This window comes from Mauremys reevesii, linkage group 3 (genome assembly GCF_016161935.1).
Source record: "Mauremys reevesii isolate NIE-2019 linkage group 3, ASM1616193v1, whole genome shotgun sequence".
NCBI lineage: Eukaryota > Metazoa > Chordata > Testudines > Geoemydidae > Mauremys > Mauremys reevesii.
Window position 1 is genome coordinate 174,942,004 of NC_052625.1, and position 27,595 is coordinate 174,969,598.

Sequence of the window (27,595 nt, forward strand, 5' to 3'; positions counted from 1 at the left end):
TGTCTACACTGTGTTGGGTTGATGGGAGACCCACTAAATCAACCATCAACTTACCTTATGCTTCTCATTCCAGTGGAGTACCAGAGTCAGCGGGAGAGTGGTTGGCGGTCGATTTAGTGGGTCTAAATTGACTAGACCTACTAAATCGACCCCCAGTGGATCAATCACCACACATTGATCCACCGGTAAGTGGAGACACGCCCTAATATCTGTGACACACAGTTTGTACTCTTACACTCTCCTCAGGGGGAGAAATATGTGCAGTGGAGTTTTTTGTCTGGGAATTATTTTTTTTACACATACACTTATATGTCTGCCTTGCTCTTGGAGCTGAGGGTGGTGAGGGTGTGATAGTCCTTAGTTCCTGGGGGAGTTCATTCCACAGTCTCAGACTGGCCCCCAAGAAAGTTCTGTGTCCTGCAAGGTGAGCTTTTCCCTTATTGTAGCGAGTTCCATTGTGTCAGAGGAACAGAGTTGTTCACCAGGGTCTCTATTGGGAGCTTTACTAATTCGTTTAGATACCCTGGGCCCAGGTCATTGAACACCCTGAAGAGAAGACCTGAGTCTTTGAACTTGATTCAATATTCTGTGGGAAGTCAGTGTTTGTGGAGAAGAGGACAGGTTTGATGCGTTTGCTGTGTTGCTGAAGAGATGTGCTGCAGTGTTCTGTAATAGTCAGAGTTTCCTAAGTGCTGAAGGCTTTGTACCCAGATATATAGCTTTGCTGTAGTCCAGCTGAGAGGTGATGAAAGCATGAATAATTGAGGCCAGGTCATCATCAGCTAGCTGCCCAGCCAGACATGGTAGAAAGTATTATTTGCAGATGCTACTATGTGTGACCTTAGTGTCAGCAAGGAATCTAGGAGAACTCCTAAGCTATGGACTGAACTGACCAACTGTGGGTGTGTACCCTCAACCAAAAGAAACTGCATCATGACTGCAAACTCTTCAAAATGATTTCTTCTACCTACCCGCATTATCTCTGTCCTGCTTGCTTCAGTTTCAACCAGCTGTTTGTCATCCATGAACCGATCTCGTCCAAACACTGGGCCATCCTGGTGTGGCAATATATGGTGAAGGATAGGAAGAGGTGTGACCTCTGCATATTGCTGGAATTTGAGGTCATGTCTTCTGTCCAATTCATTGAGTGGTTGCATGAGTGGTATTGAAAAAGTCAAGAGAGAGAATTGATTCTTGTTGGATTCTAACAGTGTGGGATATAGTAAGAAGATAGTTTTCCATCACTATTCATTGGTTGCATATTTCCATGAAGGACTCAAATCATTTTTTCACATTACCCTGTACCACTGCCACAGTTCTCAAGTGAGACAGCAGTATTTCATGGTCAAGAATGTTGAATGATGCAGAAGGATCCAGGAGAATGAGTGTGGATGTCTGCCCACTATCCATTAACAGTAGTAAAGTCAGTAAAATCAGACCAGAAACAAAGTGTTTCAGCAATAAAGTGTCCTAACATGCAATGTTTTATTTTAGTATTGACAAGCTAACAAAAGAGGAGGGATAGCTCAGTGGTTTGAGCATTGGCCTGCTAAGCCCAGCGTTGTGAGTTCAATCCTTGAAGGGGCCACTTAGGGATCTGTGGCAAAATCAGTACTTGGTCCTCCTAGTGAAGGCAGGGGGCTGGACTTGATGACCTTTCAGGGTCCCTTCCAGTTCTAAGAGATAGGATATCTCCATTTTTTTTTTAATTTTTATTTATTTAAAAACTGATATTATGTTGAAGTGTTTCTTTTACCTGTTACTTGAAGACTTAATTTTCCTTTCCATTGTATTCTGGTAAGGCAGATGAGTTGTATAGAATTCACTGTTTTTCCATTATTTGTTTCTAAAAAACACCACAAACCAAACCCACACCTTAACTAACTACACATAACCAAGACCCCAAATCAGCAAGATATTTGGGCACATGTGTACCTTTCTGAGCACAAGTGATCCTATTTAAAGTTAGGATGACTTGCAAACTTAAAGTTATACACATACTTCAATATCTTACCAAATGAGCTCTCAGAACATGGCTAGCACATATCAAATATATGATATCGAATATTGATATGGAATATCAAGTCCTTGCAGAGAAGTTTGTGAACAATCTATAGAGTTAAAAGATTCCCCAAAATAATTACCCAATATTAAATAATAAATGTGCAGCTATCATGATTGCTCTCAGCGTTCCCCCCAGCAGAAAGAGGCTAAATCTGTCAGATTCATGGTTAGTTGTTAATTATTTACTTAGCTTCATTTATTTATTTTACCAAACTATTCTGTTTCTAAGGAAAACTCAACCACATGAGTTTTGTATGCTTGAGAGTGCAGGGACTACTTGCTACTGCTCTCTTTGGAACAGGTTGCGGAATAGAGGGCAAGGAGGAGGTGGCTTCTTCACTCTATCCCATCACTGGCCTATAGATTAGCACTGGTATATTGTGGGGAGCAATCAATCACATCCCAATAGATGGAGCAGATTGGGACTTCCTGTAGTTAAAAAGCAGCACTGGAAGAGGATATGTCTGCCTGAAAAAAAAAGGTGGCTTGCCTTTTTTAAGTGAAATCGGGCTTTAGCCCAACTTTGACAAGATTGTCTCATCTCCCAAGGTGGAGAATAATAATGAGGTCATGTGTTTAATTCAGGCTAGGCCTCGGGAGCTAAGGAGAAAAGGACAGACTCCCTGAGGAAGGGAGCTTAAGTGAGACCTGGTAAGAGAGCTGGGAGACTCAGGCAGGACAGAAGCTTGCGAAGCTGTAGCTGGCTTGAGGAAGCTGATGTAAGTGAGTGCTGCAGCAAGTGAGGGTACGTCTACACTACGGGACTATTCCGAATTTGCATAAACCGGTTTTGTAAAACAGATTGTATAAAATCGTGTGCGCGCGACCACACTAAACACATTAAATCGGTGGTGTGCGTCCACGGTCCGAGGCTAGGCGCGCTTACTGTGGGTAGCTATTCCGTGGCTATCCCATAGTTCCCTCGCCTCCCCCCCCCCTTAATTTCCGGTTGAGATCCCAGTGCCTGATGGGGCAAAAATCATTGTCGCGGGTGGTTCTGGGTAAATGTGTCAAAGTCACTCCTTCCTCTGGGAAAGCAACGGCAGACAAGCATTTTCGTGCTTTTTCCTGGATTGCCCTGGCAGATGCCATAGCATGGGAATCATGGAGCTGTTTTTTTTGTTTGTGTACTGTCATGTGTGTATGTAGAGATGCTGCGCTGACAGGCGATTCAGCAGCGCAGTTATCAGCCATACTGTACCATCTACCAATCCATAAATTGGTAAAAAGATGAGCATGGCTACCAGTCGTTTTGCACCATTTGCTGCTGTCATAAGTGCCCCTGGCTGCTCCAGCCCAGGGCCAAAAAAAAAAATGACTCCTGAGTCTGAGTCAATCCTCCTTTTTTATCTATATGGGCAAGTGTACTAGAGAACCACTGTATCCAGAGGCAGCTTGCTCTGTGTCAGATCCTGCAGAAATTATGAGCTGTATGCTATTCACAGTGCGCTGCAACAGCCCCCCCCCCTGTTGATTTCGTTCTTCCCCCCAGCCTTGCTACTGTAGCATTTGTCCCCCCCTGTGTGTGTGAGTAATATAAAAAGAGAAGGAATATAAGATACTGACTTGTTAGTGAGAAAATGATCGAGGCGGCCCAGCTGCTATGATAGTCAGACAGAGGACAGGAGGAGTGTGAGCAGAGGCCAGAGCAGCCAGCCTGCCCTACCAGAATTGAATCTTTTTTACACATGAAGGGTGGGGGGTGGGGCTGACAGCCCCTGCCCCTATGTTATTATCAGGTTACGCGCACCATCTCTCAGGAAAATTAGGGCCAGGCACAGGAAAATAGGGCCAGGCACCTGAGATGCTAGGTAGCATGCTTACCAATGGTGGTTACTCCTCCATATTTTTTGGAGACTGCAAGGAACTGTGGGATTGAGTCCTCTCCCCCAGTCGCGTCATTTGATTCTTTTTGGCTTTCGTTTCCGTTCACGCAGCAGTGTGCTGAGCCCCTGCTATGGCGTCTGTCTGGAGATTTTAAAAATGATTTTTGAATTTCATCTCTCTTTAACGGATAGAACAGATTTGCCTTTGCCCTTGCGATCACAATCGCATGTCCCATCATGCGCTGTGCTGATCTGAGCTCCACGCTGGCAAACAGGAAATATTCAAAAAGTTCGGGGCTTTTTTTGTCTACCTGGCCCATGCATCATCAGTTCAGATTGCTGTGGTCAGTGGTGTCAGTGGTGATACCGCCCGCCCGCCCGAGGCCAATATCATCGATCCACACCACACTAATCTGATATAATATGGTAATTCCGAGCTACTCTCCTCTCCTTGAGTACAGGAGACAGAAAAAAAGTTTAAAGAGTCCTTTATACCGATATAAAGGGCCTCTCAGTGTGGACGGGTGTGGCGTTAAATTGGTTTTAAGCTCCTAAAATCGGTTTAAACGCGTAGTGTAGACCAGGCCTGAGACTGGTTCCTGCAGGGAGCAAGGGAAACAAACCCAGATCTGAGAAGAAAAGATAAGGACTTCTGACCCATGGGAAGAGAGACACTGAACTGGGATTGCATCCTGGAAGCCAAACTCTGACTCAAAGAGAGAGACCCTGAACTGGAGTTGAGTCTGGAGGGCCTGTGTGTCAGGACTAAACAAATGGAACCCCAACAAGGGAATGTTTTAAATTAACATGAACCAGGTGAATTACTGAGGAACCCTGTGGGAATAGAAAACAGAGGCAGAGTGTCTGCAGAATGACCTTGGGCCATGAGGGGATGTTTGGGAGGCAGCAGAGACCCTGTTACAGTGCACAAAAGCACAAAAATCTTATCCTTTCAATTTTTCCCTCAGACCAGAATAGAGAGCTACAACCATGTTGTTATGACTGGCTGTGTACATATCACCTCATAACACACACAGAATATTTAGTATACACATTAGGAAAGCAGCCATAGATAAAATACTCATAGAGCATTTCAATTCTTAAAGGTCACATGCGATGGCTGCAAGATACCTTGAGGCATCTAAGTGATTGGAATTGGTTTTGGTCACTCAGGGTCAAAGTTACATTTTTCTATTTATTAGGTTCTTATTAATATGTCTGAAGGGTGGAATAAAATTATAGAAAGGTTAACTGACATGTGGAAACTGTTTTATTAATGCTTAAGAAGGAAAAAAATAATACACAGTAGTTTTATCATGCACAGTATCAACTTTCCTAATGAGACTCAATATACAGCAGCTCTGAACTACAGCTTAGGGTTCACATTTGGGTCCTGTCCTGTGAAGTTCACCTCCTGCAAAATGCTGAGCATCATTCAAGCTTTTCTTTCAGGGTTCAGTGCTGCTCACACTCAAGACATGGAGTGCAGCACTTTTAAGTGGGAGCAGGATCCTACTCTTGAACAAGAGTAGTGGGTGCTCAGGCAGACTGTCCAAAGGGTATATAGAATTTCTGCACCTGAAGGCAAGGAGTAAAAAGGTCAGCAAGAAAACTCTAATAAATAATATGTGATCTCAGTTAATACTGGATATGTATGTGGACTAGGTTCATAATTTCTGTTTGAAGGGTAATCCTGTTTCTCTCATTTGTATTGCTGATACAGCATTTGACCCAAGGTTTAAGAATCTGAAGTGCTTTCCCAAATCTGAGAGGGACAAAGTGTGGAGCATGCTTTCAGAAGTCTTAAAAAAGCAACACTCAGATGCAAAAACTACAGAACCTGAGGCACCAAAAAAGAAAATTTATCTTCTGTTGGTGGCATCTGACTCAGATGAGAAAATGAACTATGAGGACCAATGCATGCTTTGGATTGTTATCGAGCAGAACCCATCATCAGCATGGACTCACGTTTTCTGGAAAGGTGGTTGAAGTGTGAAGGGACATCTGAATCTTTAGCGCATCTGACACATAAATATCTTGTGATGCCGGCTACAACAGTGCCATATGGTGACATTGTAAACAAGAAGGGGGCAGCATTGTCTCCTGCAAATGTAAACAAACTTGTTTGTCTGAGGGATTGGCTGAACAAGAAGTAGGACTGAGTGGACTGACCGAGTAGGCTCTAAAATTTTAAATTTGTTTTATTTTTGAATGCAGGGGTTTTTTTTGTACATAATTCTACATTTGTAAGTTCAACATTCATGATAAAGAGGCACTACAGTACTTGTAATGGGGGAATTTAAAAATACTGTTTCTTTTGTTTTTACAGTGCAAGTAGTTGTAATCCAATACACTCTGTATTCTATGTTGTAATTGTAATCAATATATTTGAAAATGTAGAAAACATCCAAAATATTTAAATAAATGGTATTCTATTATTAACAGCATAATTAATTGTGATTAATTTTTTTAATTGTTTGACAGCCCTAGTAATTACTATTCATAAATATACTCTCTTAACCACACCTCAGGATGCATATGCAAAATTTAATAAAAATACATTAGGGTTGCTTCTTTGGAGCTATAATATAAATAATTCCATCTCTATTAAGAACAGAAGGGGGAAATAAACTTTTGACAAATGGAAAAGGACAAAATTAATAATAAAATAATACTACATCTAATGGTCACAGATTGGACATTAAATAAATGTTACAAAAATAGAATACAAAGATTTTTCCAATGAAGGAACAACTCTGTTGGTCTCAATGCCTGTAGATTTGGATAAATGTCATTTGTACTGATTTGAGCCTCTCTCTTTTGCAGTCTGATCTGACTGTTTAGGTTGTAACAGGTGAGTTTGACCTTGTTTTCATTTTCATTTGCAAAAGTTTTACACAAGGTATAACAAGATCCAATGCCCGGAAGTTGAAGCTAGAAAATTTCAGAATGGAAATAAGGCACAAATGTTTTACAGTGAATATAATTAATTATTGGAACATCTTACCAAGGGATGTGGTGGCTTCTCCATCACTGGCAATTTTAAAATCAAGATTGGATGTTTTTTCTAAAAGACATGCTCTAGTTCAAATAGCGATTAATTGAGGGAAGTTCTATGGCCTGTGTTATGCAAGAGGTCAGAACAGATTATCACAGGTGTCCCTTCTGGCGGTTAAATCTCTGAACTGTTCCCTAAGTTTCAATGAGGATGTCTCAAACAGTGAAGGGAGAAGTGAAAAATTGTATAAAATGTTAATTGACACCACTCCTTTAAAAATATAGGACCAATGTATTGTGTGAATATTTCTTGCTTACAAGGTAACAGCAATTTAATTACATGGTCAGTTCTCTGTAGCTTGATGGTATTTATATGGCAAGTATCATACATTGCAGAATGAACATTGTGAATTATTTGTTTGGCCATCTAACCCAGAGTTCAGGATAAATAATTTATTTTCTTTTCTGCAGTTTATTTTCCCAAGAAAAACTCATCTTAGGTGCAGCATCTGATTTTCAGTGTGGTGATGTTTTCACCCAATTTTCCAGCTGGCTTGACTGATTCACAAGAAGGTCAAGTGATTAGCTCAAGGTCACAGACTGAGTCAGTGACTCAGTCAGATTAGAAAACATCTGCCTACTGGAGGACTTTAAGCTGGGAGATAAAGATTGTAATTGGACAGTGACATATTTCAGCACAGAGTGGGGATTATATATTTTTCTACCTTAATATAGGTTTCACTATCTACAGCAAAAACATTTTTATAAATCCAATATGTACAGGCCTTTCCATGTCCTGCTCTTGCTTTGGCTACTGAAACCCTCCCTAGGTTCTGGTGACTTCTGCTGCAAGATAATTAAATACAGTAAATCTACACTGTGGTCTGACTCACAGAATACAACTCTCCTCATTTGAGGACCCATTTGCCCCAACAACTGCACACTCAGGAACATTGTTCTCATTAGAACTAATTACAGCTAGATTAATTATGTTGATTGGATGCCTCAAACAGCTCACATTAACCATTTGACCCTTTTACTCCTAAAGGTCCTCCCATCCTTCCTCACTGGAAGCTTAGTAATAATGTGCACTTCTCTGAATCACTAGATGGTTCTGCCATTTGCTGCAGGTTGGGGAAAATGCAATATATGCAATGGTTTAAGATGAATGCAGTTCATGTTTGTCCTGCATCTTTCTATAATTTCCTATTTTCACCTTTCTTCTTCTATTTTTGGTTAAAATAAAACTACCTCTTGTATTTTAACTTTGCAAGTTTACTGATTCCATACACTGTAAGCATTAATGTAATTAGGTTACCTTAGGTTACTTTAATGTTTCCTGAAGGGACTCAAGTTTGCACTCAGCATTTATAGACTGTTTCCTGAGGTGGAGGCAAATCTGTATCTTTCTGTAGAGTTCCCACAAGCTACCAGTAGACGTTTGTTGCCTTTTCCAAACCTGAGAATTGCTACCCAGAAGATTTCAGAGTAGCAGCCGTGTTAGTCTGTATCTGCAAAAAGAACAGAAATACTTGTGGCACCTTAGAGAGAAGATGGCTCCCTTGCCCAGAGGCAAAAGGGTGGAGTCCTGGCAAAGGAGACTTTCTACAGTTTCTCAGTTCAGTTCTGTGCATCATTTCTTGTGATTTTCTTGATTAACAAAGGATGTATGTGCTCTGCTAGAAAATCTTAAACCTATCTGAACTGAGTTACAAATAGGCTAATATATCTTTGGGTTCTGAAGCTATCAAGAGCAATCAAAAACTTATTTCAGATATGCCTCAGAGTTACAAACTTGTGGAATTATAGCGAAGGAAAACAAGCAAAGAATCCAGTGGCACCTTATAGACTAACAGACGTTTTGCAGCATGAACTTTCGTGGGTGAATACCCACTTCTTCGGATGCAAGGAAAACAAGATTCTCAGCCTTTTCATAAGTCCCGTTTCCCCTGGCCCATAATATAATCCAACATTCCCTTAAAGTTTCAGGCATGAATTATTAGCAGTCCATGTACATTTTTGCACATAACCAAATAGTACATGCAAAATTCTTGATGCATGGGGCTAAGGTGTGATTGTGGGGGGCCTGTTACAGACCACCAAATCAAACCAGAGAACAGGATGAGTAACTCTTTAATACCTATTTGTAATGTGTGGAAATAAAAATCGTACTGTTATGAGGACTTCAGTTTGGGAGACATATGCTGAAGGCCTCATGCAGCCAGTAGTAAAACATCATTAGAGTTTCTAAAAATGATAGATGATTTTCTAGCACGAAACATATTGCACCCAAAAGGAGGTAACAATTTTGGACTTCATTATGATAGATAAAAATGAATTAATCAGTGGACTGGAAGTAGGTTGTTGCCTAAGAACCAATGATCATATCCATATGCCATTCAATATGGCAAACAGAGAACAGTCCCAACCAGTAATGTATATACGTGGTGCTTCCGACAGGCTAATTTTCCAAAATTGAGGGGGAAATTATGATTGAAATTGATTCAGAAGGAAATATTTAGACAGTAAAATGTGAATGAAAACTAGGAATTCTTAGAGAACAGTTTATTAGATGGCCAAAAAGCCAGAATTCCACAATCAAGAAAGAGGACACCTTTGTCTAAAAGCTCATCCTTGTGAAGTCAAATGGGAAATTAGAAACAAAAAAAGCAATATGTAGCAAATAGAAAATAAATAAATATCAATCAAAATATACTAGAAGTTATGAAGGGCAGGAAATTTAGAAGGGAAGCTAAAGACATAAGGAAAATATACATAGCTGGAAGGTCTAAGGACAATAAGGAGTTTAAATATATTAGCAACAAAAGAAATCCTAACAATGGTATAGGCTCATTATTATATGCAGATGATAAAATTGTTAATAATGATACAGAACAGGCTGAGTTCAACAAATATTTCTGTTCTGTATTTGGAAAGAAGCAAGATGATGCAATTCTGTCATATGAAGATGAAGATGATGATTCAGTGCATTAGTAATCTGCTAGAAATAAACATTTTTAAATCAGGATCAGATAACTTACATGCAAGAGTCCTAAAAGAGTTGGGTGAGGACATTTCTGGCCTGCTATTGCTAATTTTTACATAAATCTTGGAAATTCCAGGAGACTGAAAAACTGCTAATGTTCTGCGAATAATTGAAAAGTGCAAGCAGGATGACCTGAGTAGCTATAGGCTGGTTAGACTGACATCAATCCTGGGCAAAATAATGGATAAGCTAATACAGGGTTCAGTTAATAAACAGTTAAACATTGGAAATATAATTGGTGCCAATCAGCATAGTTTTATGGAAAATAGGTCATGTAAAAAAACTGATTTCATTTTTTGATTAGATCACAATTTTGGTTGATAGAGGTAATTGCATAGATGTAATTTACTTAAATTTTTGTAAGTTGTTTGATTTAGTACTGAATGACATTCTGGTTAAAAATAAGCACTATACAATATCGATAGAGCACATGTTAAATAGATTAAGAACTCACTGACTGACAGATCTCAAAAATTGAATCATCATTGAATGGGAGTGTTTCTTAGTGGCATTCCACAGGGATCGGTATGCAGTCCAATGCTAGTCAACATTTCCATCAAGTAGTTGAAACTAAATATAAAATTTGTGGATGACAAATTGATTGGCAGATTGGTAATGATGAGGCGAGAACAGTCAGATGGAGTGTTTTGAACTGCTTGCTAAACTGGGCACATTCTTATAAAAATATGTTTTAATATAGTTAAATGCGAAGTTATACATCTAGGAGTGAGGAATGCAGGTCATACCTACAGAATTCAGGCACTATATGCTGGAAAGGTTTTTGGGGTCATAATGGACAAACAACTCAACATGAACTCCCAGTGTGATGCTGAGACAAAAAGGGCTAACACAATCCTAAAATGCATAACAAGGTGGCGACTAGAAGTAGGGAGGTGATTTTACCTTTAATTACAGCATTGGTGAGACTGATACTGGAATACTGCGTCTATTTCTGAGGTGCACGTTTTAATCAGGATGTTGAATAATTGAAGAAAGTGCAGAAAAGACACACAAAAATGATTTGAAGGCTGGTGAAAATGCCTTACAGTGAGAGATGTAAATTTCTCAATCTGTTTAGTTTATCAAAAAGAAGATTGAGAGGTGGCTTGATGATCGAGTATTGGATGGTTTTTTTTAAAGGTACGGTCTAGAAGTTATTTTGGGGAAGCTTGGGGAATTATGGTCTCTTCTGGTCTTGAATCTATAGTACCTTTATGGAGAGAAAATACCAGATACTATAGAGCTCTTTAGTCCAGCCAAGCAAAGCATAATAGGATCCAGTCGCAGGAAGCTGAAGCCAAATTTAAATTGGCAATTAGGCATACATTTTTAACAATGAAGAAAATTAACCTTTGGAACAAACTACCAAGGGAAGTGGTGGATTTTCCAGCTCTTGATGTCTTCAAATCAAGACTGGATGTCTGTCTGGAAGATATGCTCTACCCATGCACAATTTATACTTTAGTCAAAGATAAGTTATTGGGTTCAATACAGGGGTAACTGGGTGAAAGGTAAGGGCTTGTGATTTACAGGTGGTCAGAGTAGATCTAATGGTAACTTCTGGCCTTAAACTCTGATTCCATTAAAAGGTGCATACTTTGATTTTAAGATTCTTTACTTTCAATGTCATGTAACTGGTTGCAGCATTAGAACCATTGAATAAATGTCCTTTTTTGGAATATCTCTCTGCTACTGCTTCATTCATGAAATAGACCTTATTTAAGTCTCTCAAACACAATAAATTTGAATGGCAGGTAATATATAAAAATATATTATCTGATTTGGATAATATTTAATTTGCATGTTTTGCAAGTACAATCTGAAAATGATTGATGTATATTTGAAAATATAATGTAAATGCTGTAGTATGACAGATAAGTATTATGCATTATGGTTCTGAATTATCCAACTACTGCAGAATTTTGAAAGTGCAGATTTAATGGAATACAGAAATGTCTAAAAATGTGAACTGAATATTGCTTTGAAATTTTTTAACCAGTAATAGCCTGATTTGAGCAGATTAATCTGTTAACTTGATGTCAGACATAAAGCGTGAAATTTACTAAGCTTGGATCCTAAGTGGCACCTCCCAATAATGCACAGGTAAGTGAAAACACAAATGGACACTTTCGGTTGGGGATAGGAGGATTTGGTGATGGTGGGTTTTTTTCTTTTCTTTTTGAAATACAGGAAGATTTTTAGAAAATACAGTTGGGATTAGCATGTTAATGTCTCCTGCCATTGGAGAACTGACAAAGGTTTTAGTAGTCTTATCCAATACAGGGCCGGCTCCAGACCCCAGCGTGCCAAGCGCACGCTTGGGGCGGCGTCCCGCGGGAGGGCGGCAGGCGGCTCTGGTGGACCTCCCGCAGACGTGCCTGCGGAGGGTCCGCTGGTCCTGCGGCTCCGGTGGAGCATCCGCAGGTATCCCTGCGGGAGGTCCACCGGAGCCGTGGGACCCGCAACCGCCAGAGCGCCCCCCGCGGCGTGGCGCCCTGCTGGGGGCGCCGCAAACCCTAGAGCCGCCCCTGATCCAATATCTAATGAATACTTATCTCACTCACTATTTATCTGCATCACAGAACCACTGCACAACTCAGAGTAATTGGCATATTTTGATTCTGCGGAGTCCATATGGATTGATGATTTTGTGGTTAATTCATTGCACTGAGAGTGTGGGATCTGAATTTAATTCTGTGTCACAGATCTCCTGTGTGATCTTGGGAAAATCACTTAATTTCCGTGCCTTGGTTTCCCCTGTGTGTAAAGTGGTGATATTATTTCTTTTTTTCTGTCTTTCTTTGTCTTATCTATGTAGACTGTAACTCTTTGGGGCAGGGACAGTCTCTTACTCTGTGTTTGTATCTAGTGCAATGGAGTCCTGATAGTAGTTAGGGTCTATAGGTACTACTGTAATATACCTTATAACAAGAAGAATCAGGATTGGATGAAAGGACACGTTGCCTGTCAGGACTGAGGAAGAGTGACACTGCTGTGTTGTACATGTTCAGGAATGTTTCATTACACAGGCATTTATCATTGTTTTATAGATTATGGAAAACCATAGATAAAATTATTTATGATGTGGTTTGCTTTGGAATATTTGTTTGGGTCCCACAGCTAAAAGGCTTAGAGGGATGAACCTCTCTGTTATTTATAGGAGAAAAGCCACCTTTGGCCAGCCTCATTTACATTAATTTTAAAGTTGCTTTCCCATAGTTCCACATACTGTGTTTTGTTACTGTAGCTGGAATTTTTTCTGATTGTCGTTGTGAGATGTTCTCAGGAAAAGGCGTAGAACTTGTATGTGAGATGCCGAGGAGAAAGTGGGTCACCCTGACTTTATAGGTAGTGGATTCTCATTTGGGAATGGGATTCAAGTTCAACAGGACAGGGTAGGGGGCTCTGCCCTAGAACCAGGGAATGAGATCTCTAGAGATTCTGAACCCTGTGAGGAGTGAGTCTGCAGGACTGGACAGAATGAGGCTGAACTGTTGGTCGTAGCACAGAGTTAACTTTACAGCGAGGCCTGGCCTGGCCAGACCAGCAGTGGAAACATGGAGCTGACTTCACCGTGAGGTCTGACAGGTGGCAGGGCAGAGCTGTCCAGACTAGCAGTAGCATAGCAGATGGCACAGAACTAGACCAGGTAGTAGCACATTTGACCAGGATCTGAAGCTGCAGATCTTTTGGGACTACAGCTGACAGCAAAGGACAGTCAGCCCCTGACAACCACTGAGTCTAGGTAGACCTGTGAGTCGGGTTTTAGATGGGAGAGGATTGCCTTGTTAGTAAAAAGGCTAGTCCTCAAGAAAACAAACAATTAATACTTGGAATTGTGGAGTTGGCTAAACTCCTGACACACTGATTGGGTTTTGCTCATTTTATTGTATGTAAATATGTATATATGGTTATTGCATTTCTTTTGTTTGGATTTTCCCTTTTCTCCAAAATAACTGGTGTTTGTGGTTCCATGGTCACAAGGACTCCAAACCACTTGTGAGTGAGGAAGAACCACTTGCAAAGGTGACCAGGGAGGTTACATTTTAATTTTCCAGAGCCAGAAATAGGAGTGCAGCTCATGTTGGGGGCATAAGCCACAGCTGTATTCTTTTTAGAAAAAGACTCCTAGCCAGACTGAATCTGGCCCATGTTGCTGCCATTGGCCTACATTTGTGAAAGTCTTAAGCACTGGGTGAGGGGGAGGTTTCCTTATTCTTACTATGTCTTTCTACTAGGCAAACATTTGTTTAACATAGCTCCTGCCTGAATTGCTTCAATGCGTTGGAAACCTTAAGCAGAAATTTCACTACAAAGTACAGAGTTGGTAAGTGCAACTTTACACTACACTTTCAATAACAAATATATATATGTATTCTCATTTCTCTTTTGAAAGTTGTAATGAAAATATGTAGTGAGGAACCGGTGTTTCTAGATCAGTTTCTCTGAGGACTCCACATGGGTAACACATGTAACTCTTACAGTAGCAAACTACATACACTGACTTCAGTGAGATCAGGATTTCACCCGCGGTCTACTGTAACCTACCTGAGATATATGAGGTCAGGATTTCACTTCATTGTTGTACCACAAAATGCCAACACAATTGGTGCAGCAATGATTACACATACATGCATGTTTTGTATCTTAGCAAAGTATCCTCTCCCCAGCATATGTTAGTGACTTGTCTAAAGCTTGACAACAGCTTACTTCAATGAAGTTAAATAGGAGGTTTATTATGGATTTCAATGGCTGTAGGATCAGGTCCCAGGGACTAAAATATACTGAGGAAAGAAGTCAGAGCAGATAATTCAATAGGTATGTTACTGCCCTTGGGGTTCATATTCCCGCAGCCTTTACATTTTCACCCTAAGCTCCTTTGTAGATTGCAAATACGTTGCTGCTGTCCATTTTCACTGAAGTACATTCCACTGAAAGAACAGTTCTTGAACACATTGAATATATCAGTACTAGAGTGCAGTCTGATTAAAACTGATGCCAAAGAATATTCAGGGACTGCTACTTAATCTTTCTTTTCTTCTCAGTTAAGAACCGAAAGCTCTTAACCAGGCAAGAACTCCAGAGCCTGTGTCAGATGATATGTGCAGTGGCAATGCATGTTACATTTTCAATTTGTGCCCATTAATTCTAGCCAAAATAAGCACAAAGAGTAAGGAATTTGAGATTTGAGGGTGTGAGAGAATGACGTTTCTGGCTTCCCCCATGAGTCTGTGGTGAAGATGGATTAATGCAGTAAATAACCTTTCTGGGAAAGATTTCCCCCAGAAAAAGTTCCTAAAATGAACTTGCATAATATATAATATACATATACAAACAGCTAATTGCATATGTAGAATTACTGGATGCAAAGCAGTTCCTTGCACACACAAATGTATATTTTGCACACACAATCATCATGTCTAAATTTTGTGGGAATGATTTAGGCACCTGTTTTTGAAAATGTGGTCCTTTGTATAACTGTGATTTAGGATTTTCCACATAATACAGGAAAGGTGGCTGCTCCAGTTTAACTAGGAAATAAAAACATAAAGTTTGTGTGCTTAATATTTGCAGGTGCATCTTTGCCCTTGTTGATCCATCTGAGCCACATACTACTTATTTTGCTTGTAGCTTCATTTTCAGCCCAGTAGCTAGCATGAGTAGCCAAGGCTGGATGCAAGATAAATGAACGAGGTGGGGGTTGGGAAGAAGTGGAATTCTCCCCTGCCCCCTAGTCTGCAGAGTGTTAGTAGAGCTGCTCTGCTAAGGCTACCCCAGCCCTGTGGTGGAGTATGGGTCCAATATTGGGGGAGGCAATCAGATACATACAATAGTGATGCATAAACTTACAAAATCTTAGATAAGTAGAGAGTCCTCCAGCTGCATACCTGATACCCCAATGGTTCATCTATGCTGCACTCCTTTGTGTCTCCACCAAGCTGATCTCTGTACAGCACAGGAAACATAGCCCTTGCATGGGCTGCTGCATTCAGTCTTCTCTTTTATGCACTAAAACCATACCGACTTGGCCACTTATGGCCCTCAGGACATACTAAGTAGGAAAAGGGTGGGAGGTGCTGATTTTGTCTCCCTCCCCCCCGCTCCAAAAAAAAATAATACTCTCTAGTGATATGACCTGTAAATAGAAAAGTATAAAGTGTTGCATGTCTTCAGTAGAGCTGGTCAAAAAAATGAACTCAAATTAATGAAAATTTTGAAAGTTGTGTTTATTTTGAAGGGCCAATTTTTCATTTTTAATATTTTCCCTTTTTCAATATTTAAAAATTGCTTTTTAGCAAAAACATTATTGAAATTATTATCGAAAATATTTTCATTTACCAACACCTGCCCCCCACCCCACAAAAAGATTGAAATAAGGTATGAAATTTTATCAAAATCGATAATTTTTCACAATGTATGGCTTTTAAAAAGGCCATTTTTAGTGAAAAACTTTTCATTCAAAACATTCTGAGTGGTATATATGCCAAAACATTGAGGCTTAGAAAGAACTGTAATGTGTACCTGGCTTTATAACAATCATTAGGACACTATAAATACTGAGTTTGTGTTCTTCCTCTGTGTTCAGCTGTGGAAGTAAATATTCCAACTACAAACTTCAGATTCCAGGTGGCAAGTAATATTTTTGAACAGTCAACATGATCTGTGGCAAAATTACTGTGGCTTCTATGTTGGTGTAATCAATGCCTGATATATAAACTGCAGTTACATGTGAAACCTGATGGAGATGTTCATTTGGGTAATTGACCTTCCATTATTTTCTTACTCTTCTTGTTACTGAGTGCTTGCTTATGAGCAAAATATATTGTTATAAACATAATACAGAACAAAAATGCACCATATCTGGTAAATTAATTATGAATAATCCACTCTGATGTTTACTTGATGTGGTTTATTTGGAAGTTTCTACAGCATTTCAAAACTTGTCATAGAGATTGAGTATTTTGTTAAGCATAACAAATCATTTTTCATGATGATTTTTATTCTCCAGTTTTTAGTCAGTATTTTTTTCCTACAGCTATATGTGCTGTGCTTGAGCTCATTTTCTTTTGTTCTTATAAAGAGCACTTACCATTTTACTTTTAGCGGTAACTAGAACTGGTGAAAAATGGGGAAATTTTGGTTGGAAAAAAACCCTGAAATTGTTTAACTTTTCCAGAGTTTGAAATGGACCGATTTTCCCTTTTTGTGAAAATTTTCATTATTTTTACTGATTTTTTTTAAACTACACTGATACCTACACTCTTACTGAAATGTATGGTTTTGATACATAAATTCAAACTAAGAACAATCTTGATAAAAAATTGAGTAACATTTTCAAAAGAAGTGCCAGAATACAAAAATAGAACATTTTGACAATGTCAGTAGTTCTAAATGAAAAGTTTCATTTCAGAAAAAAAAGATAAAAATTCTCTTTTGCAAAAATATTCAAATTACTCTCATCAAAACTTGTCTGAGGTTATTTTAAAGTGTTTTGCAAATGTGTTTTAACCGAGGAATTTTTTTAATTGCCTCTGCATGAACATTATATCTACATGGATCTGATGGTACAACATTCTTCAAAGTTTCCGTTATGAGCTCTTTACTGCTCCATGCTTATGTATAGCCTGTTTGTCCCTATTAGTTGTGGTTGTTGGTGACTTAGCCAAGTGTAGTATTCAGATTCTGAAAGAATGATGAGCTATTTTGTTGATTGTCATATTAACAAGATATATAATTTGGTCAATATCATTAGATAAATGCACCTTAGTTGAGAAGTATCTTATATCAAATTCATCTAGAGGAAAGCTTTTATAATCACTCAAATTATTGCTACTCGCTTTTTCACCTTTTGATTACTGGGGAGTCCATCACTAAATTGCAGTTTGTGAAGATTTTGCTGTTCATTTATAAGTTCAAGAGGTTAAAACATTGCCTGTTTTTTTAAATTAAGGCTTTATTTGTTCTTAGCCTAATAGTTCCAGAAAATTGTATTTGATAAATCTTACCTTTCATTTTTAGATCTTATCTTCAATGTATTCACAATCTAGATTTATTTTAAAGTTTTCACCAAGAATGAGATCATGCACTATTTACTGTAAAATAAAACCTAGACATTATACAATTAATTATTTTAAAATAAAACAAATTGCTATTTAACATGCTTGAACTCTTCACATTCTAAAAATATAACTATAGGATTTCAGCTACCATTTAGGTGGCCAAATTCTGTGCTCTCCCACCCCCAGAGCCTGGATCTCCCTTCCCGCATCCTGCCCCACTCACCCCTCCACCCCTGAAGCAAAGATCTTTCTCCAAGCCCTGCCCCAATCACCTCTCCATCCTTAGAGTCCTGCTCAACTGGCAGGGAGAGGGTGGTGGAGAGAGCAGAGCGCTGGTGATGGTGGGGGTGGGGGAGATAAGCGGGGGCAGGGCCCTGAGGGAAAGAGGTGGAGCGAGGGGCGGGACCTCAGGGGGAAAGGTGGTGGGGGAGGTTCCAGCGCTCAGTATCTGGTTTTCACAAGTGAGAAAGTTGACCACCCTAAGTTCAACTCTATCTTTCATAATGGTGAGGAAGGGAATTGGCACATGATAGTGAATGCTACTCTCTTTGGGTTGAGGGGCTGTCAGAGTCAGAGTAACCTAACATGACTTGAACGGTTGAGGAGATAGCAGTGGTGTGGCCCTATGCTTTGACATATGGGGCAAAGAAAGAATCGAAGAGTTGCTGATTGGAGAGAGGAGGAAATAAATCTGGAGCATCCTGATGGAGCTGTGGGAAAGGGGGATGGGTACAAAGTAGAAGATAGATGGTGGGATGGAGTGGATTAATCCATCACTGGGCCCTAAGGAAACATACACTTCCGAGCCTTTACCTTGTAATCTGAAGAACAACAAGCTACCGTACAGTACACTCACTGCAGCTGAGCTGGCTATGTTCTGGATGCACCAGAACATTTCTGACCAGTTCTAACTCAGACTACTCAGGCTGAGAAGATGCTGGCCCAAGAATTAGAGTGTAGGAACAGTGCCTCTGGTGGGAGAGTTCTCTGTATATCCATGGGAAACAGGTTCACTAGGTCTATTCCCCACCAAAAGAGCAATGGAGGTGAAAACTCAACAAGTCAAAGCATTTAGTTTCCAGAACCCTATGCAGGAAAGGACTGCAGTGGGGATTATCTGACCCTTAATTCATAAATGCCTAATGTGCTTTTAGCTCCTTACATGACAGGTGCAATGTAAGTTGAAAGTGTAATTTTAAACTACAGTTCTAAAATGTACCAATTTGCGCTAAATGCTTTACATGGAAAAGTTCTTGAAGTGGAAATTGGGGATTGCTGAAGCCTTTTCATTCCCTTTTGAAGGCCCTGCCTATATGCTGAATGTCTAGAAATGCTACTGAAAGATTGCCTGAGCAATATTGCGTAATAATGTTGCTCTTTAAATAATACCTCAGCTACTGTACCTCCATCACAGATTTCTACCTACTGTATGATGAATTCAGTATGACAGCTAACTGTGTATAACAGTAATGTACCGACTAACTTGGAAAACAAATTATCCATGCTATCTTTCTCTTTGGTTTGTGTTCAGGCACTTGGGAATTGATTCTCATTTTCATAGTGAATTGTATACCTATTGTCTTAATAACTTTGGCAGAAGATCAAATTCAGACAGGGAAAAGCTAGTGGAAAGTATAAAAAAAAATCCACCTCCCCTTGATCTTCATATACTTAATTTTGATAATCTCCCTCATCCCTCACCAAAAAGGACATAGCCAAGAGCTAATGTTTGCTGTGGAACTGTGTCACAGGAAATCTTTCAAAACCAAGTGTCATTCTGGATCCATTCAAGATTACTAGGCTCATAAGAAGTACTGTAAGTTTTAAAATGAACTTCTAAGCCAGCAGTTTTATGTCTTCTTCACAGTTTGTTGTTCTTGCCATAGCAAGTAAAGAGAACTTAATGAGGTGCCATATGTCAAGTCTGGAGTCAGATTAAAAACAAATAATTAAACTATATCCCTTCCCTATCAAAACAGATTGTGGTATGTTTGTGGAAGGAAACTGAATCTGACATATCATGTTTTGACAATTTTTCAGGACAATCCGTCATACTTCAGCAGTAAGAAAGCAGCATTTAAAAGTTGCATATCTATTTGTATTAAATGCAACTGTCAAATCATAACTAACTTATGCTTCCATAACTACTGGAAAGAAAATCAGAGAATTGCATATTGCTGCATATACAACAGGATTTGAAATATTTTTACTTGTACATTAATTTCACTTACCAAGTAAAATCTCTCAAGGTTTTATTACGTAACTTACTACTCACTAAGTTCATGTGAGAATACTCCACAAATTATTTCATGCCAAAAGGGCATAATTTTCCAGTATTGGGTCAGATGATGACATGCAAAGCCATTGGAAAGCATAATTTGTTTTTGTAACACGGAATTTTTGACAATGTAGCGTATGTTGCATAACATGTAACTCCATTGTTAGCACAGGAAATAGCATAAGGAAATAGCACAAGTAAATGATGAGTTGTCTGTCTCATTCCTGGTGGATTACACTGAAAATGTGTCTTGTGTATCAACTCTCTGTTTACCACATCTAATGCTATTGTATTTTCTGTATTGTTCATGTTTGCACACCTCTACCCTGATATAACACGACCCGATATAACACAAATTCGGATATAACGCGGTAAAGCAGTGCTCCAAGGGGGGGGGCAGGGCTGCGCACTCCGGCGGATCAAAGCAAGTTCCATATAATGCAGTTTCACCTATAAGATTTTTTGGCTCCCGAGGACAGCGTTTTATCGGGGTAGAGGTGTACATTGATTTTTACACTTTAAATATGTCCTGTTTCTGGTATGTACATTCTGTTTCACCAAAGCAAGGACTTAAATGAAAGTTGAAGTAATTAATATGTATGTAGAGATACTACATAAGGAGTTCAGAATATATACTGAAAATACGGTTTTAAAGTCTCTATCAAAGTAGACACCTTTTCCCTCACTCAGTATGAAGCCCTCTTTGTTTGAAGCCTTCACCTGTTTTCAGTCCACTGGTATGTGCCAAGGTTCAGATTCAAACAAATTTGATTTACTGTAGTTTTTTTAGTAGGATTTCAAAAGATGAAGTTGCATTTGTAATATCCAATACTATCTATTACATCCCCTTTCATTCACTAATTTTCTAATTCTATCAAAAAAAGCAAAAGAGTTTGCCTGCCATTTTTATTAAACTAAGGTAGCTAGGCACTCTTGAATCAATTATCCTGTAGTTGTTTAATAGTTTGGATTCTCAATATCTGTTCCATTATTTTATTAGGAATTGAAGTTAGATTATCTCCTAAATTCTCCATGACTTCCCTGAAACAATTGTCATAGGTGTTGTAAATTCATGTTGTAATTGATTTAACACGCCCTACAATGCATGTCTTCCAGAGCTATTGATTTGTTCATGTTTGAATTTCCCAATTATTCCCTTACCTGCAGATTATAAATAGGTATTTTTGCAAGATCTTCATTATTTCCTAATTTCCCAAACTTCTTAAAGACCAGTGCCCCAGTCATGCAACACCATCTGTCAGGATGTACTTATGTATCCATAAGCAGTTCAAAATTAATGGAGTGTAATATCCTAAGCCCAGATTTTCAAAGGTACAGCTCTATCCCAATATAACGCTGTTCTCGGGAGCCAAAAAATCTTACCGCGTTATAGGTGAAACCGCATTATATCGAACTTGATTTGATTCGCTGGAGTGCACAGTCCCGTCCCCTCAGAGCGCTGCTTTACCGCGTTATATCTGAATTCGTGTTATATCAGGTCGTGTTATATCAGGGTAGAGGTGTATTTACATGCCCAACTTCCACTGAACATTTAAGAACCTACAAATGGTTGAGGATCTGGGTCTTAGTCATTTTAGAATTGTCATTAATTTCATCCACTACCTCATTTGTTAACCAGTACTTTTTTTCCTGGGTGTTCAAACTTCTTATTTTTTTTCATATTGTTTTTCTCTCCACCATTAGAAGTTATCAGTCTGATTCTACAAACACTCAAGCACATTCATGTCTTGATTTACGTAAGTAATTGCACTGAACTCAGTGGGACTACTTGTATAAATACACTTATGCACATACTTAAGTATTTGCTAAATCATAGTCAATATATGTTTTGGAAAGACATTTATATAAAAATAAATATAATTTTAAATGTTTCCTGTCAATAACTAAGTACTGTATTTATCATTCAGGTATTCATTATAATTTATCACTAGGTACTTAGATTTTCCTCCCATCCTTTAGATCTTTTGACTTTAAGTACCACAGAAACATTTACAGTTTTATGGATTAAACAGGTCTTATTCATTCATTTTGTACTTTACGTCCTGTGTTTTATTGTCATTTTGTAATTTATGCTGCAAGTAATGAATTCCAATAATAAGTTTATAATTTTTTTCTTACAATGGAAACCTCTGTTTCTAGGCTAATAGATAATCTACAGAAGACTTTGGATCTGGATTTTTTAAGTGTCATTAAATTCCTTTTTATAACTCCCAAGTCATTAGTAGCTAAAATAGCTGACACAGACAATTCAAAGTAGTTTACACATTATGAGCAAGGTAGGTAAATTGGTGCATATTGTTATTAATTAATGCTGGCATGATGGTTACAGATTCTCCAGGTTCCTATTGAACACTGCGTGTTATTCCCTCAGATGACAAAAATAGCAAGCAGCAGCAGCAAAACCAGGCAGCATGTATATATGGTAAAAATACTCTGAATACAAGTGGAACACTTTCCATTGTGGAACAACTGAAGTTATCATTTACTGATCAAAGCTGAATTCAGACAGTATGAATCGTGAAATCTCAATGCGATTATTTAAAGTGAAGGTGAGGGAGTGAAAATTATGATGTCCTACTTCTGTGCCAGGAAGTATACTGAACATACAATGGTCCATTTCATTTGGCATAATTCATATTACAGTAGAACTCCTTTGAGTCAAAGTAAAAAAAACCCAAAAAACAAGATTCACAAAAAAGATATTTGCCTTAGTAAGCCTGCAGTTACATCCTATTGGCTGGGGAAAGGCTTTATTGGAGTTGTCTCGAATTTTCCAATCCTGGTTAAAGCTTGCTGTTATAGGCATGGATAAATGAGGACTCTTTATATCTTGTAACTAGCTGGCAATTAACAATCCATAGCGTTGTTATTATTGGACTAGAGGTAGCATGTTAGAGCACAAATCAAAGAAAATGACCCCATTGTGCTAGGCACTGTACATGTACAACAGAGGTCCTTGCCTCAAGTTCTAAGTATAAGAGAAGAGACAGTGGTGTGGCAAAGTACCTTCTCAGTCTCACCAGCCTCTGCTGTTTTTAGCCCTGGGGAGACAGGCTTGGGCAATTGCAGTCCCCCTTAGGACTCAGGGGAAGTCTGTTCCCTGTCTTCCCACCAGCCTTATTTAAAGTAATTTTTTTTCTTGCCTTGTGGGAGAGCGTACTGCCGGTCCTCCTGGGGAGGCTTGCTGCTCCAACACTCCTGGCAGCCAGGCTCCTTCTCTCTCTCTCTGCTTCCCCCCTCCTTCCTCCCAGGAAGGGGTTTAAAAAAGGTCTCAGGCAGCCCCAAGTTGGAATCACCTGGTCCTAATTACCTTCAGGTAGCTCCCCCTCAGCTGATTCTAATTTGCTACCTTGGTAACCCTTTCTCAGCTGAACCTGATTGACCTGTAGTTGTCTCTCAGTTGATAAGGAGGAGGGCCTTTTAACCCTCTGGGACTGACTCCTACCCCCCCTTGCAACTGTCTGTCCTGAGTTTATCACAGTGGATAGATACAACAAATGTGGGAAGCACATGGCATCAGGAAGATAGTGATAAATAATGGTAACGTACCCTACAGTAACTGTGTCTTTCGAGGAGACACTGTTAGTGTGGATCCCACTGTTGGTGAGCATGAACGTGAGACTGGATTTTTTTTTATAGCAGTGTCCATCAGGGCTACATATATGCCCAGTGCCGTATCATGCTCCTGTTTGATGGCATAAAGGGTGGAGTGGTCACAACTGTCCCCTCAGTTCCTTCACAATTTGCCATCTCATGGTCACTGAAGACTTCAAAAATGGGAATGGAGGGCAGGTCGTGGGATCCATATTGACAACAACATCTCAGAGAACCCCAGTTACCTCACATGTGATCTGTCTTTGCCAGGGATGGTACAGAAACTGCACCCTTTTCCATGTGTTTGTGGGTTCCAGACACAAAGTCAATTCTGCCATGATCTGATGTGGCACTGAAACCTTCTGCCTAACCAATGTCTTGCTGGAAAATAGACAGACTGGAGCCAGCATTGCAAGGGCTGCAGGTGAAGTCTGGCAAGCAGCTTTACATACTTGCACATCTACATGTGGCCTAACACATGGAGGCATATCCATACTGTCTTAACCAGCTAGCTGAAGTATGAGTGCTTATAGCAACTGGAACCTGTCCTCATCTGGCTCCTGTGACCTCTTTTGTCTGCAATGTGGTGAGGAATGATTTTTCATAGTTCCAGGGAGGTCTAGCCAGGTAAATAGAGAGAGAGAGAGCACTGTCCAGGCATCCTGATATATCCTACTGGGATTTGCCTCTGATCAGCCAGTCATCCAAGCAGGGGTAAACATGTATGCCTTGACTTCTCAGGAGGGCCACTACCACTGCAAGGCACTTTGTGAAAACCCTCAGTGTTGTGGAGGGTCTGAATGGTAGTACCTTGTACCGGTAATGATTTTGACCTCCCATGAATTTCAAGTACTTCCTGTGGGGTGTGTGGAAGTACACATCTTCCAAGCCAAGAATCAGAAACCATCCTGGAGTCTGAAAAGATGGAATGATGGAGACAAACATTACCATCCTGAATCTGAGGCAGTGTATGTATTTGTTCAGTCTCTTCAGGTCCAGGATTGGACAAAAGGCCCGTTTCTCCTTTGGGATAAGGAAATATTGGACATACAAGCCTTTTCTCCCTTTATTCCTGAGAAATGTCTTCTATGGCTCACAAACAAAGCAATGAGGCCACTTCCTTTTTTAACAGGCTGTCATGAAAGAGGGACAGGGAAGAGGATGGGTAGTCAGGAGAGAGTGGAAATGAATGGGATAGCTGTGAGCAACTATGTCCAACACCCATGCACCACCTTTATTCAAGGTGATATTTATCTTAGCCTGGTGGAACGGGGCAAGGCAGTTCCCGAAAGTTATTACTGGCTCATGATTGGCTCTGATGTGGCTCTCGCATTCTTGTCAATTCTGTTGCATGGGTGATGGAGGATGCAGATGATAGGCATCTCCTCAAGCATTGTGATTGTTTTTGGAGTGGCTACTCTGACTGATTGTTCTGAGAATAAGGGTGAGCCATCTTTCTTTGTTGGATCAGATATTTGTAGGACTTCCTGTAGATGGTTGGTGTATAAATCCCCAGTAACTTCAGGGGGGTCCTTGAATCTTTCAAGGAGTGAGCTCTCCATTCTTTCCTCATTCATTCATTTGCTGAAGAGCTCCATTGCTTCAAACAGGAGGTCCCGTTTCATGTCTTGCACCTTTTGTCTTAAGATATAGACAAGAAACCCACCTCCTGGTCACAATAATGGCCATTGACTTTGCAGCCATGTCACAGGGATTCATGGCTACCTGTAGAGCTGTTCTCGCAACAATCTAGATTTCTTTAACAATCTCTCAATTCCTCCCTAGTGTCCTGTGTTATTTTGACAGAAAGGGAGTCACCCTCTCCCACATCAGGAAATGATATTTGGCAAACATCTGGTGTTTGTCACTCCAAGTTCCAGTGAATAGATGAGTAGGATTTGCATCCAAAGAGGTTCAACTTTTGGGGGTCCTTCTCCTTGGGCAGGCTTTCTGTTGATTATAACTTTACCTGCACTGTTGCAGCTACTGTTGATCTGAGGTTTGTGTGAGATAAAAGCGCTCATACTTTTCAGGGACATGTGATAATGCTTCTCTACCTATTTACATGTGGCGTGAGTGGTTTCTGGGGTTTGCCAGAGCCCCTTTGCCAGAGCCCTAATTTTCGGGGGCAGGGAAAAGGGAGAGGAGGAATCAATTACCCAGTTATTGCACTGATTTAAAAAAAAAGGAAGAAAGAAAAAGTACTGTGTTACTCCTCAAACCTGAACTCAATATATTATTTCTTATTCCAACCCACTTCCCCGGTCTGAGTTACTCTTCCCTTTGTTGCAGCTGGATCAGAAATTGTTTTGGCTGGGATTAGAAAGATACAGGAATCTCAGAAATTCAGTGTTTCCATGCCTAGTACCTTCTGCATGATTTTTAATTGTTATCCTTACATAGGGTGACCAGACAGCAAGTGTGAAAAATTGGAACAGGGGGTGAGGGGTAGTAGGAGCCTATAGAAGAAAAAGTCCCAAATATCGGGATTGTCCCTATAAAATCGGTCACCCTATCCCTAGAAGAGATCTTGATGTTTTAACTGCATTTATTAGATCAACAGTACAGCTGATTTTCTTAGGCTGATGATCTGCATCAGCACTAATAATACCAGTGCCTTGCTGTTTTGTGAGGTTTTCCGTTACATATCGTTTTGATGTTCACTGGACATAACAGCAACAGAGGCAGTAACAGCATCAGCATGCCTATTTTAATATAGCTTTGCTTGCTATTACAAAAACTACATTGACTTGGAGACTATTAGCAGCGGTAGCCATTAACTTCCTCTTTTGTAGACCATGCTGATTGCTTCAAGAAGACAAATATCCAAATTAGTCAAAGCTTACATAGATGTTTCTGGAAGGAATATAACACAGATACACAGTTTAAAAACTAATGATATCTTATCAGTAACTTCAGGTAGTTTTTACAGTAAGATTTTAGAAACTGTAGAGGTATAGAAGATTGTATCAGAACTGTTAGACATGTATGGCATAATCCTAAGGCTATTCAAGTCATTGGGAGTCTTTTCCTGATTTTAAATTGGTTTTAGGGAAAAGAAACAGTGTGACTCTGATCAGTCACAACCAACAATTATAGTTCAACTTGTTGATGTAGAGGACTAAATATTCACAGAAAAATATTAGTGATTAATCTGTAGAGTAATTACATTTTTCAAGCAAATTTGAATAATGAATAAACTGAGGCTATTGCTGTCTGCTAACCGTCATTGTGTGAGTAGGAAAAAAGGAGAACAAAGGCCAAAATGACCATTTATTTAGGTGCCTAAATAGGGGTCTAGAACAGAAGTATCCAAGTTTGAAAATCGTGTCTTAATTTCATGGAGTAAATTATTCACTGTGAATTATTCCCTCTGCTCTCATCCACACTATTCTGTAACCTGGATACAAGCAGGCCTTTAATCTGTTCACACTCTACATTGGCTCTTGATTTTCTATTGCTGTGTGCACCTTTTGCTGACATTTCTCCAACAAATTTGACAAGCCATATTTCCTTTCAGTGAAAGAAGTGCAAATTCACTCAGAGTCCAGATCTATCGCTCATCCATACCACTCTTGACAGCCAGATGAATTAGCAAATGTTCTTATTTCTTCTTGTGATGGGGTCTGAAATTATATTGTGTATAATTAATCATGTGTACTAAAGGACGTTAAGAAACTAAAATTAATTTTAATTGTTTGTTTATTTC